We start from the raw sequence: 12,406 nt of genomic DNA on the forward strand, positions 1-12,406 counted from the left end.
TCAGGGAAGGTGAAGCGTCAGTTCCTTACTGCGTTCCGGTTACGATGCGACAAGATGGTGCCGCGATGCGACGATCCGGTGCGAAGCGACAAAATGGCGTCTTTAATGCAATGCAACAAAGTTGAAACGATGCATGCATGCCTGACAGCCGTGCAGGGGAATCGGTGGTTTCTTGAGCTGCGACAGGCCCTGCGACACGCTTTTCCAGTGATGCGACAGCAACCTCTGCGACGGTGGCACACTTCTCCGGTGATGCGACACGCTTCTTTGGTGATGTGACAGCAAACAGCTGCGGCACGCTTCTTTGGTGATGCGACGGCAACAGCTGCGGCGGCGACATGCTTCTTGCTCTTTGCATCACGCTTCCAACTCCCAGCAACATGCAGTCTATAGAGGTTCTAAAACCACAGCAGGCACCCCTCTGCAGGTAGAATTCCCAGCGAGGAAATTCAGGGGAAGCTGGTGGTGAAGTCTTTGTGTCCCTGAGACTTCAGAACAGGAGGCAAGCTCAGCTTCAAGCCCTTGGAGATTTTCCTTAAGATGATAAAGTCCACACAAAGTTCCTTTTCTCCTTGCCTTGGCAATAAGTAACCACTGCAGGCCAACCCCAAACAGTAACCAGTGCAGGGGCAGTTTCCTCCTTCAGGTTCCTTGGTTTCTCTCCTTGGCAAAGGTTTGTCTTGATTCCCAGAAGTGATCTCAATTTGTGGGGTCTGGGCCCCCCTTTTTATACACACAATTTATTTGTTCTCTGAAGGCAGAGAGTGTCTGTACCCAGCCCAAACCAGTTCTGTCCTCCCTGGTGCAGCTTCCTGGCAGGAGGTGGAGACAGTATTGTTGAAAGCGAACCTGGCCCAAGTAGCTGAAAAGAAATCTCCTCCACCTACTCTCTACTGAATGTAGGTTCAGGCAAGTGAAAGGCAATCTCCTCCCCCTACTCTTTTTTCAACCCAGGTCCTTTTTAGCCCAGCCCTGTCTCTTCAGACTGCTGGAGCCAAAGCCCTCTCCAGCCCCCTGTCACTCACAAACCAGACATGTAATTCACAAACCTAGCAGAGGCATACTGGATGGTTAGGCAAGAAATTACCTACTTTCTAAAAGTGGTATTTTCAAACACAGAATGTAAAAATCACCCACACTAAAAGATGTATTTTAAAATTATGAGTTCACGCATACTAAACTTTATTTCTCTATCTTGTTCCTAGGGCCAGTGATGTTAATAACTGATATAAACTAACTCCCCATTCTCGACCATAGGAACAGATAGCCTTGCAATAGTGAAAAACAAAATTGGCTGTAATTCACTATCAGGACATGCCACACACACACCAGGGCATGTCCTACCTTTCACATACAATGCACACTACCCATAGGTGTACCTTGGGCCTACCTTAGGGGTGACTAACAGGTAAAAAAGGGAAGGTTTAGGGACTGGCAAGTGAGTGCACTTGCCAAGTCATATGGCAGTCCCAGACTGCACACAGGCTATGCAATGGCAGGCCTGAGCCATATTTTACAAGCTGCCTCTGTGGGTGGCACAATCAGTGCTGCAAGCCAACCAGTAGCATTTGATTTACAGACCATGGTCACTCATGGTGCACTGTACTTGGGTCTGACAAGTAAATCAAAGAAGCCAGTCACTAATCCATTACAACAATTTACAATCAGGAGCCCTTGCACTTTGGCACTGAACAGCAGTGGCAAAGTGCCCAAACCATCTAGACCATCAAAAACATAGGAGGTAACAGTGAAAAAATGGAAGGGACACCCACGCCAATGGTGCCAGGTCTAACACCCACTAAAGACAGAGGCACCACATACACGTGCCCTGGTGTGGTCACTACGCTCGTGCCCACCATACTTACGTGCGACACCAAAGACATTCTGTAGAAAATTCTCCATCATTTTGGCTATCCAACGTGTTCTACCACCTTCTACCGAAAATCGGTGCTTGTTACCCACAATAAACAACTCTGCGAGATCGATAGCACTGCACCTGAATCAGTCATTGTCACTCACCTAACGACCTACTTGCAGTAACCACCTAAATTAACCTTTCACCCACTTTAAATCAACATGGCAGAGAAAGGACCCAAACCACACTATAAGTGATCGAAAGCTGAACCTCCTCCACAAGACTCCCCTATTAAATCCAAGGCACACATAAATAGTACAATGGAAATAATACTGAAGAAATCTACGGATGTACACCATCTGGCAAAATCAACCTAACAAAATACGGACGCTATGCAGCTAGAAATGACTGCCATTCATGCTGACATCAATACAATCAATACAAAAGTCGCAGAGGGCGAACAAAGAATAAGCGAAGTGGAATACTTCACTGCTCGATCCAACAAAGACTTAAAAACATTGATAAACGTCACCAAACATATGCAAAGAGATATTGCAGAGTTTGAAAATAGCAACAGACGAGGGAATATAAGAATATTTGGTGTTCCCGAAGGCTCAGAAGATCCTAACAACTTCTGCAGATCCTTACTAGAGACCTGGATTCCTCACATTACAGGCATAAAATTCAGACCTGGAACTAGAATGAGGCCATACAGTACCGACATTCCAATCTCCCTCAAACCTACATGACAAGACCGATCGTCTCCAAGCCTTTGAGATTTCAACATACCGAAGCTATCCTCACCTATTCTCGGAAAAATCGCCAGATCACATGGAATGGCCATAAAATAATATCTACGCTAGATTGCTCAAAACATACAGTCGAAACCAGTAGGGGCTTCCTTTCACTCAGAGATAAACTCAGCAAAATTAACATTCAATTCTCCTTCACAGGTCCTGCCAAGTTTAGAGTTACTGTGAAAGGAAAACAACACATCTTCACAGACCCGTCTGACCTTTCAAGATTTCTAGATGAACTTTGCAGGAGATGGAACACTGTAACTCGTTCTCCAACAACAGGAAGTCATAAGGCCTATCTGCAGGACAACAGTTATATCAAGCGCTCCTGTAGCTACTTCCCGGGACTCAATTAATTCATCGTTCAGATAAGCTAATCCTAACTGTTAATAGTTGTAGTAAACTAACAAGCTTCTTTATTGACTGTGCATTATTCCCACAATTTCTCTTAAAGAAGTGCGCTTCTCTTTATTTCCGTATTGTTACTTATCCTATTTCTCTTACCTCATTATTATGAGGTTTCAAGTATCGCCAAGGACACACTGATGGTGGACAGAGTGCTGGGCAAGTCAAACATGGGGCTAGACATGTACTGAACTGGAATGAAAACCATGGTTTTAGACCCAGATCTCTATGCTGCATGTTTGACATTGTGCAGCATTCTGTCCATCAATTGTTCTTTTTGCACTCCAAGTATCGGCAACAGTCTCTTTAGCTACTTTTCTTCATTTCATTTTCCTGATTTTATCTCTCTATGCACATCTAAAATGCTCTCACCTACTATAACATAATGTTTCTCGGCATCCGGTTAGGACCTGTTATGTCCTACAATCACAAATATTTCTTTCCAACACAACCTGCTCATATTAACTTCTCATTACTTCCCCCTCAATATTATTTGTTAACTATCAGCATTCAATATGGTATGTTCAACATGTCATAATTATATATTATTAGCCAGCCATACTCACTCCACGCTGGAGGATGGACACTCCTGTAGTCACACTCTCCTGTTTTCTATGTTCCAGGGGAGTGGGGTGGGTGGGTGGGACAGGGGGTTGGGGTGGGGGCTTTGTTGTTTTTGCATTTGATCTGTTTTATTTTTGTATTTGCAGTGACTTCTGTATTTGTATTAGTTTTTGCTTTAGTCTTTGCTTTGATCCTTACCCTTGGATACGTCCTGTATTCAGTCACAGGATTGATATATCCCTTTGTCCAGGATCACAACTTTTCCACATACTACTTAGTAGACTCTACTCCTTTTCCCGTTCACCTCCTCATCATATGGTAACTAACAGCACATCAGCCACTATTCACAGCCAATTTGGTATAACAACTATATACTGTAGAACAGTGAAATGGACATATTTATTCCCCAATGTGTTTGCATCTAAGCTAGACAGAGAAAACCACTTAAGCAACTCACCATACGCTATCCACCACCTACACACTCAAGATGACTGCACACAGCATCTCAGCTAATCTCAACATAGTCTCCCTAAATGTGAAAGGACTAAACCACCCAATCAAATGTCGTAAAACCATGGACTACTTAGCAAAAGCAAAAGTAGACATTATTCTCATTCAAGAATTAACACTAAGCGACAAAGACGCTTTGCTCTTTAAAAATAATTGGATCTCACAAGTGACATGCTCCCCAGCAAATCATTAGAAAAATGGAGTAATAACATTTATCTCCAAAAATTAATTCCAGTATCACTATCTAGACATCCACTCCTGATGTTCAAAATATATACGGACCAATTATACTTGGTGGTGACCTCAACCTTTCTCTAGCCACTTCCCTAGACCATCAATCTACTTGCAAATACCGCTCACCAGAATCTCAGGGTTTAATACAAATTATATGCACAAATTATAATCGTAAGGATACATGGTGCCTCCCGGATACCAGGGATTGCACTTTCTACTCTGCACCACACAACTCATATACAAGAATAGACTACATTCTAATCTCTGGAGCTTTCACCCATCTGATTGACCAAGCAAACAATTCCCCAAAACTTGTCTCTGATCACTGCTGCATTAACACTCTCTTAGCAGGTAGCCACACTAAGTCAAACTCTAGACTTTGGCATTTCAACAGTAATGTATCATCAAACCCCATAGACAGACAATAAATTGAGTAAACAACCACAAACAATCTCAATGATAATACCCTTCCAGATAAAAACATACACACCCTATGGGAGGCCCTCAAACCAACCCTGAGATGTGTCATTTTAGAAATCAAGACCAAATCAACAAAGCAAACAACTCAAAACTATTATTGTTAGAACAGGAAGTTAAACAACTGGAATTACTACACTCTAACTCTCTAGATATTGATAATCTCTCCCAATTTATGCAGAAGAAATATGAATGTAATAAGATTCTAAGTGAAAAAGCAGGTATGTGGATAAATAAATTCAAAGGACTCAAATTATGTAAAGCTAATAAAGCTGGAAAAATGTTAGCCTCCTACCTCAAACTTAAACAAAACCAAAATAGAATCACAACAATTTAGGATTCCAGGAATGCAACCCACACTAACCCTGTGAAGATCCTAGATACCTTGAAGGACTTTTATGAAGCCCTTCACCGGAATGACCACACTTTTAACTCAATTGCTTGCTAACGTTATTTAAGTAAAATTAAAATTCCACAGCTTTCAGAAACAGACATATTGGCTCTAGGTTAACCTATACCCTCCAACAAAATATCCAAGGCAATTCAGGTCCATATGGCTTTACGGCCACATTTTATCAATCCTTCTCTGACCAACTACAGAAAACCATGTATCCCTATTCAACCTGATTGCTAACTCAAGCACAGGCACAAGTACTGAAGCTAACATTAACGTGATCCCCAAAAGACAGTAAGGACCCTACTCAAAAAACTGCAGGCCGATCTCCTTGTTAAATCTGGACTTCAAAATGTATGCAAAGATCTTAGCTACAAGACTCATAGAAACACCTCCCCAGACTAATAAGCAATTCCCATGTAGGCTTTCTCAAAAATCGTATGTCAAATGACAACATTTCGGCTCCTTGATAACATGAAAAAATCCTCATTACCATCAGTAGCAATAATGTTAGACGCAGAAAAAGCGTTTGACAGAGTATCTCGGGCTTTTTTAAAACAATGCATGGAATCCCTTGATCTGGGTGACAAATTTATAAAAATGGTTATGGCCCTCTATAACAACCCATCTGCATGTATCTCTTTCAATAGCTCCCTGTCACAACCACTTAGACTATAGCAGGAACCGAGACAAGGATGCACACTGTCCCCATCTCTATTTCTTCTAGCACTAGAACCTCTATTGGCAGGCAAAAAACAAAACCCCAAAATGTCTGGAATTGGCTCTAATGACAAATATATTAAACTAGCCGTATATGCGGATCACATTTTGATAGTCACAGAAAACCGAGACCCCTCCATACAATCTCTCATGTCCACCATAGACCGCTACTCCGAACACTCAGGATACTAACTAAACAGAGATAAATCTGAGGTAAAACCTTTAAATCTTCATTGCACAAAAGAAGCACTAGGTTTATCCGGCTTATACTGGCAGACAGGATATATAAAATACCTGGGCATTGAGTTTGGGGCTTATCTAATAGATACCATCAAACATAATGAATATATCACCATTGAAAAGGCAAAAACGCTTTTAGACAAATGGTATCCTAAATTCATCTTTTGGTAGGGGATAATGTAAACTATAAAAATGATGATTGCCTCCTATAATAAACTATCTCACCAGCATGTTCCTCTTTCTACTCTCACAGGATTTCCACCGTAAACTGGGCAAGCAGATATCCAAATTCACATGACAAGACAAAAAAGACAGAATAGCCTTAAAAAAGCTGAGACTACATAATTCATTAGGGTGGGGTTAACCTAGCCAACTTCAGGGAATACCAATATGCCTTTCCGGCAAAGCGAAGTTCATACTGGATCCAACTCAACCCATGACCTTCTTTGATCTACAGGAAGAATACCAAATAGACACAATAGAGTTCTATGTCTTGCACAAAATCAAAGCTGCCATTTCAAAATCTAAAAGCCATAATACCACTCCAGCCCTTCCAAACCTTTTACTGAAACTTAACAAATCTGGCCATCAGGTTTCCTACCTATACAAAGTTTTACTCCCTAAGACATCACAAATAAACAAAGATATAGCTGACATAACTGCCTTTTGGGAATATCATTCTTCTAAACCCATAACAGACTCAGATTGGCCTCAAATCTGGAAATCAGCCATTTCCCAGAAAATCATCCCTGTTCTATCACAAACCAATTTCTGGCTCATACACACAATATTCTGGAAACCATCTTGCCTACTCTCACTGAAGATTTTAGATGACCCCACCTCCTGGAACAGTAAAGAAGAAGTCGGAGATCTCGCTCACCTCATTCTCCATTGTAATTTGCTATCCCTATACTGGAATAAGGTTTTTTATTAATATCAGATCTATTTAAATGGCATCCAAAAAAAAGGAACTTGCATTCCTGTAAGAAAGTGGCTCTGTATATACTGTTCCCAAATAGGTACAGTGTGCACAGAGTCCACTGTCCCCAGAGGTTTGACAGAGGCTAAAGTTAGATATAACCTTACTCTCTAAAGAGGTAGCTTGGTCGAGCAGTAAGGCAATATCAGAGGACAGTGTAAAGCATTTGTTGTACACACTCAGTCAGCAAAAGTCTCACACACTCAAGAACTGAACTCTAGGCCAATGGTTTGTATATAAAAATATATCGTTTTATTTTAGAACCAACAACAGGTATTAAAATATACTTTCTCAGGATGAGATGCTTTAGTTAAATACTTTCAAAAGGCAATAGACTTTTGAACACAGTAGTTACAGTTGTTGCAATAGGCAATACAATTCAAACTATAACATTATAACATTAAGCTCAACGGGAATTTCTTAGTAAATGCAATTAATTACTTTTTGGATTACTCTTCTAACCACAGGACTGGATCCTAGATTCAGTCCTGAGACATTTCCTGGAAACAGGTATGTAAATACGTTTTGGTTACAGGTATGATTTTTAAGAAATATTATTGTATTTCAAAAGTTGACACATAGAATCACCAATGTTATCTTATGGGAGGAAATTCACTTAGCAGGTAAGTAGGGTTAACGTTACTTTTTCTTACTCAATGCTGGATCCTGGATTCAGCACTGGTGCATCTCCTGTAAACAGTTGAAAGAAATCGTTTTTCTTACACAGGCAATTTTTAAGGAATATTTGTAAGTTCCAAAAATCGACACACAAGAATTTCTGGTGAAAACCAGGCAATGTTATCCTATGGAGGAAAATCAAGTGTTTGGTAAGTACGGTTGTAATTACTTTTCAGGGTCAGTGCTGGGCACCAAGATCCGACTTAGCGCAATCGCTGGATTGCAAGGGTTCGTTACCCCTCCCAACCAACCTCTTGGTTCGGCCAACCTAGTTTTTGAGTGTTCTCTGTCCCATTTCTGGAACTTCCCCTTTTCTTAGTCCCCATTTTTTACCACAGCATGTCAGCTTTTGCACCGTTGTATACGGATGATTACATCAAACAACTCTGTTCAGGCCCATCACTACTTTCTGATACCCCCGAGATACCCACCTCCTCTAACACCTCAGTCCCAGACCAACTTGAGAAACTCAGGAAAAAGCAGGTTCGTCTACAGTTAATGATTCTTATGCTCACAGATTACCTCAAAGCAGAAGTCATTCCCTTAGGTCTCCAGGTACGCAATATTCCCGGGATCTTCACTGACAATCCCAAATATATATCCAATTTTAGCTACATTGGAACCACATGCTCTCGCCACTGGCTAGTACTTGGAATCGATATTGCCACCGAAACTCTCAAAACATTAGAGATTGAGATCTCAGATATACTTAAACAAATCCAAGATTCTAATCCTACCACTGAAGCCAAGAAATTGTTGGAACAGATTGAAAAAACGGTTGCAGACTTCCACAGAATCGAACAGAACAAGAAAGCTAACAAAATAAAGAAAGATATAAAAACTTACAATATAGAGACCACCTACCCTTATCTACAAAAAGATTTTTACACTAACAGGTCCTATTCCACACATCAAAACAACCGCCCTTGGGGTCGTTACAACAGACGTCACAATCTGGTAGGCTTTTCAGACACCTCAGCCGACTCATCCGATAGCTCCGACCCAGGAGAAGGTAGTAGCACCACAAGACGTGGAGGCTTACATCAGAACACTTTTTTAGCCAGGGGCCAACAAGATCCGCGCCAACGAGGCAGAGTGAAGAAAACCCAGCGGTGGTACAATCCACCCGGAGAGAGGAGGACACGCAACAATTTTTACCAATGGTAATAACAGACACTCCCATCGAACAGCACACTGACGTGATCCCCATTTTTAATCTCTCTTCCCACTCACTGACCTCTGACGAACTCTCCCTCCTCAAGAAAGGATTGTCCTTTGTTCCCACAATTCCACCTAACTTCATGGATCTACAAACTGAACTTCTCAGATTTTTCCGTCGCATCCGCCTACAAGCGTTTTTTCAGTTGCATCCAACACCAGATCAAACGGCAAACACACCCTTTCGGCCCCCATCTACTTTCTTACCATCTGCCGGTATGGTACCCTCAGAGATAATCCCTTTTGAAAAAAAAAAAATGATTCTGAAGGACCTATCGAGTCTACAGAGTAATAAAAAGTTTATTCCATTTAACATCACACTAAAAGAAAAACAAGCTATCAATCACCTGAAAAATATTGACTCACTTGTAATCAAAAGTGCAGATAAAGGTGGCGGAATAGTGCTCCAAGAAAAAACAGCGTATATATTAGAAATCGAACGCCAACTAGACAACAAGGACCATTACGTGAGGCTAGCATCGAACCCCACTAAAGAGATTCAGGGACTGATCCTTAGCACGACTACAGACGGACTCCGTGCCGGCTTCCTTTCAAAAAAAGAATTCAATTTCTTGAATGTAAAATCAGCACGCACTCCTGTAATATATACGCTCCCCAAAATCCACAAAAATATTCCTAATCCTCCAGGCCGCCCCATCGTTTCTGCATGCGGCTCAATTTTGGAACCGCTTTGTGCATATGTAGATTTTTTCATCAAAGACTTCATCCCCACCACCCAATGTTACGTTAGAGACTCAATGGCAATGATTAACATGATTGAACATCATCCTTTTGTTCCTTTGTCAGAGACTCTATGTACTATGGACGTGGAGTCTCTCTACACCAATATTCCTCAGACAGCTGCCCTTCTGGTAATACAAAGGATACTGGAGTCACGCACACGCCCACACGCTGTCCCCAGTAATTTCATTTTACAGCTCTTAGAACTATGCCTTACCCGCAATTTCTTCATCTTCAACAATACCTTCTACCAGCAAATCAAAGGCACCTCGATGGGTGCTATTTTTGCCTGTTATTCTGGCAGTGCTCTTCATGGACCAATTGGAAACTAATGTCATTCTGACATCATCAAACCCCTTTTTTCCAGGTATTGTTTTTTGGGGTAGATACATCGACGATATCTTCATTATTTGGAGACAAGACGTCGATGTCCTATGCCAATTCCTACACTGGATGAACAACAATTGTTCTGGGTTGTCCTTTACTATCACCACTGACACTATAGCATTTTTAGATCTCAAAATTTTTCACAAAGATGGCGAACTACTAACACGCCTGTACCGCAAACCTACTGAACGCAACACCCTCCTTAACTACGCCAGCAATCACCCTAGGGCTCTAAGGGATTCGTTGCCGTATTCTCAATTTTTGAGAATTAGGAGAAATTGCTCATGTAAGGCGGACTATTTCAGAGAATCAACTGTTCTGGCCTCTAAACTAAAAGACAGGGGTTACCCAAAAAGAATTGTAAAAAATGCTTCTAAGAGAGCCTGGTACTGTCCCAGAGAAGTCCTTCTGACCCCCAAACCTAAAAAAGAACTGCAGAGAATTGCATGTGTGACTACTTTTTCCCTGGTATGTAACAAATTGAGAAAAACGATACTGCACCATTGGCCTATTTTGAATGCAGGCAGTCTCACCATCGACAAACCTCTATTCGCCTTCAAAAAAAGTAGACATTTGAAGGATCACCTTGTTAGGGCTGTATTACCTGTCACCTCCAACACTACTCTTACTGCTAGCTGGGGTCTGTCCCCCATCATTGGTCATTCGAAATGTGGTTCGTGCAATGTTTGTTTGTTCACCATTGAGGGCAAAAGCTTCACGTTTAAGAACATTACAGTGCACTGTCAATCATTCACCAACTGTAATTCATCCACCGTTATCTATCTCATCCAATGTCCCTGTTTGAAAATGTACATTGGACAAACTACGCAAAGAGTCAAGACCAGGATTTGTCAACACAGAAGTCGCATCCGATGCAAGACACTGAATGCTCCTCTTGTCGAACATTTCTCTGACGCCAATCACAACGAAGATGATTTACGTTGGACAGTCCTTAAATCACTAAAGTTACCCCAAAGGGGCGGCAATATGGCACAATTGCTAAACAGAGAGGAATTAAAGTCAATCATCCTCTTTGATTCCATCAACAATGGGCTCAATAGAACAGAGGACTTGCTGTAAACAACTGTAATTTTGCATTAACGTGTTTTTCACCTCAATCTCTTTCAGCCAACATGACTTCCACTTTCAGCTCAAACTGCCCTAGTTTGAAGCCAACCATGTAAATGTACAAACACCATGGGTACACATTATTGAACCATCTTTTCCTCCAGTAACTACATTGTATCACATTGAAGTCCTACCTGTTGTTTTTCCTATTTCTCATACAAGTGTTGCCGCAAAGTGAATGCTTTTACTCATTATGGTCAGTAATTTGGAACATAAACTGTAAATATGTATAGAACAGTTCTTTACCCTCCATGTTTTGAGCACTTAAGCACCACGTTGCACTGTTGTCTGAATTCCTTTTTAGCCAGTACTTGATTAAATTCACTTCACTTCCTTTTCACCACTGCAAGATGTCCGCCACCGCAGCACCCTTTTCCATCATGGCCACCGTTTTTATCGTTTTCACAGTCCCTCTTCTGTGTTTCCTCCCCCTGGTCCTGGCCGCGCCACTACCTACATAACATGCTGGCTTCCCCGTTGTTTCCCCGCTATTATGCCATAAGGAACAGCAGACTCTTGCTCCCTCCGGCCCCCGGTGACTCCTTTGAGTAAGCCTATGCCAGCAATTTCCCTCGCCAGAGCAATCCCCTGCTCTTTTCTCCTCCCCACTCACCACCTTCTCCCGCTCTCACAGCTCCGGTACCCGTTCACAGCCATTGCCGCTGTCCCAAATCTGTGCAACTCCCTCCGTCCACCCAGGCCCTGAAGGACAACACTCTCCGGCCTCCCGGGCATCCGGCAACTCCATTGAGGTAAGCCCACGCCAGCATTTGCTCCTTCTCTCAGCAGTCCCCTGCTCCCCCCCTTCCCCCATTAACTACCTTTTCCCTCTCACAGCTCCGACTCTCCACAGCCCTTGCTTGTTGGTTCTTCCCTGCGCCATTCCCGCAGTTGCTTCGCCCACCTAGGCTTGCCAGTTCGGTATTCCCCGGACCAGGACTCCTCTCTCTTCCCTTAAGGTAACCACACACCGCCCGTTCCCGATAACTCTTTGTCATTCGCCCGTGTTATGTTACTTATTTCCATCCACCCCTCTGTCCTAGGTTCGTCCTGAGACACTCCCGTGCCTCCCTCCTCGT

The sequence above is a fragment of the Triturus cristatus genome, chromosome 2_2 (assembly GCF_964204655.1).
Source record: "Triturus cristatus chromosome 2_2, aTriCri1.1, whole genome shotgun sequence".
Taxonomy (NCBI): Eukaryota; Metazoa; Chordata; class Amphibia; order Caudata; family Salamandridae; genus Triturus; species Triturus cristatus.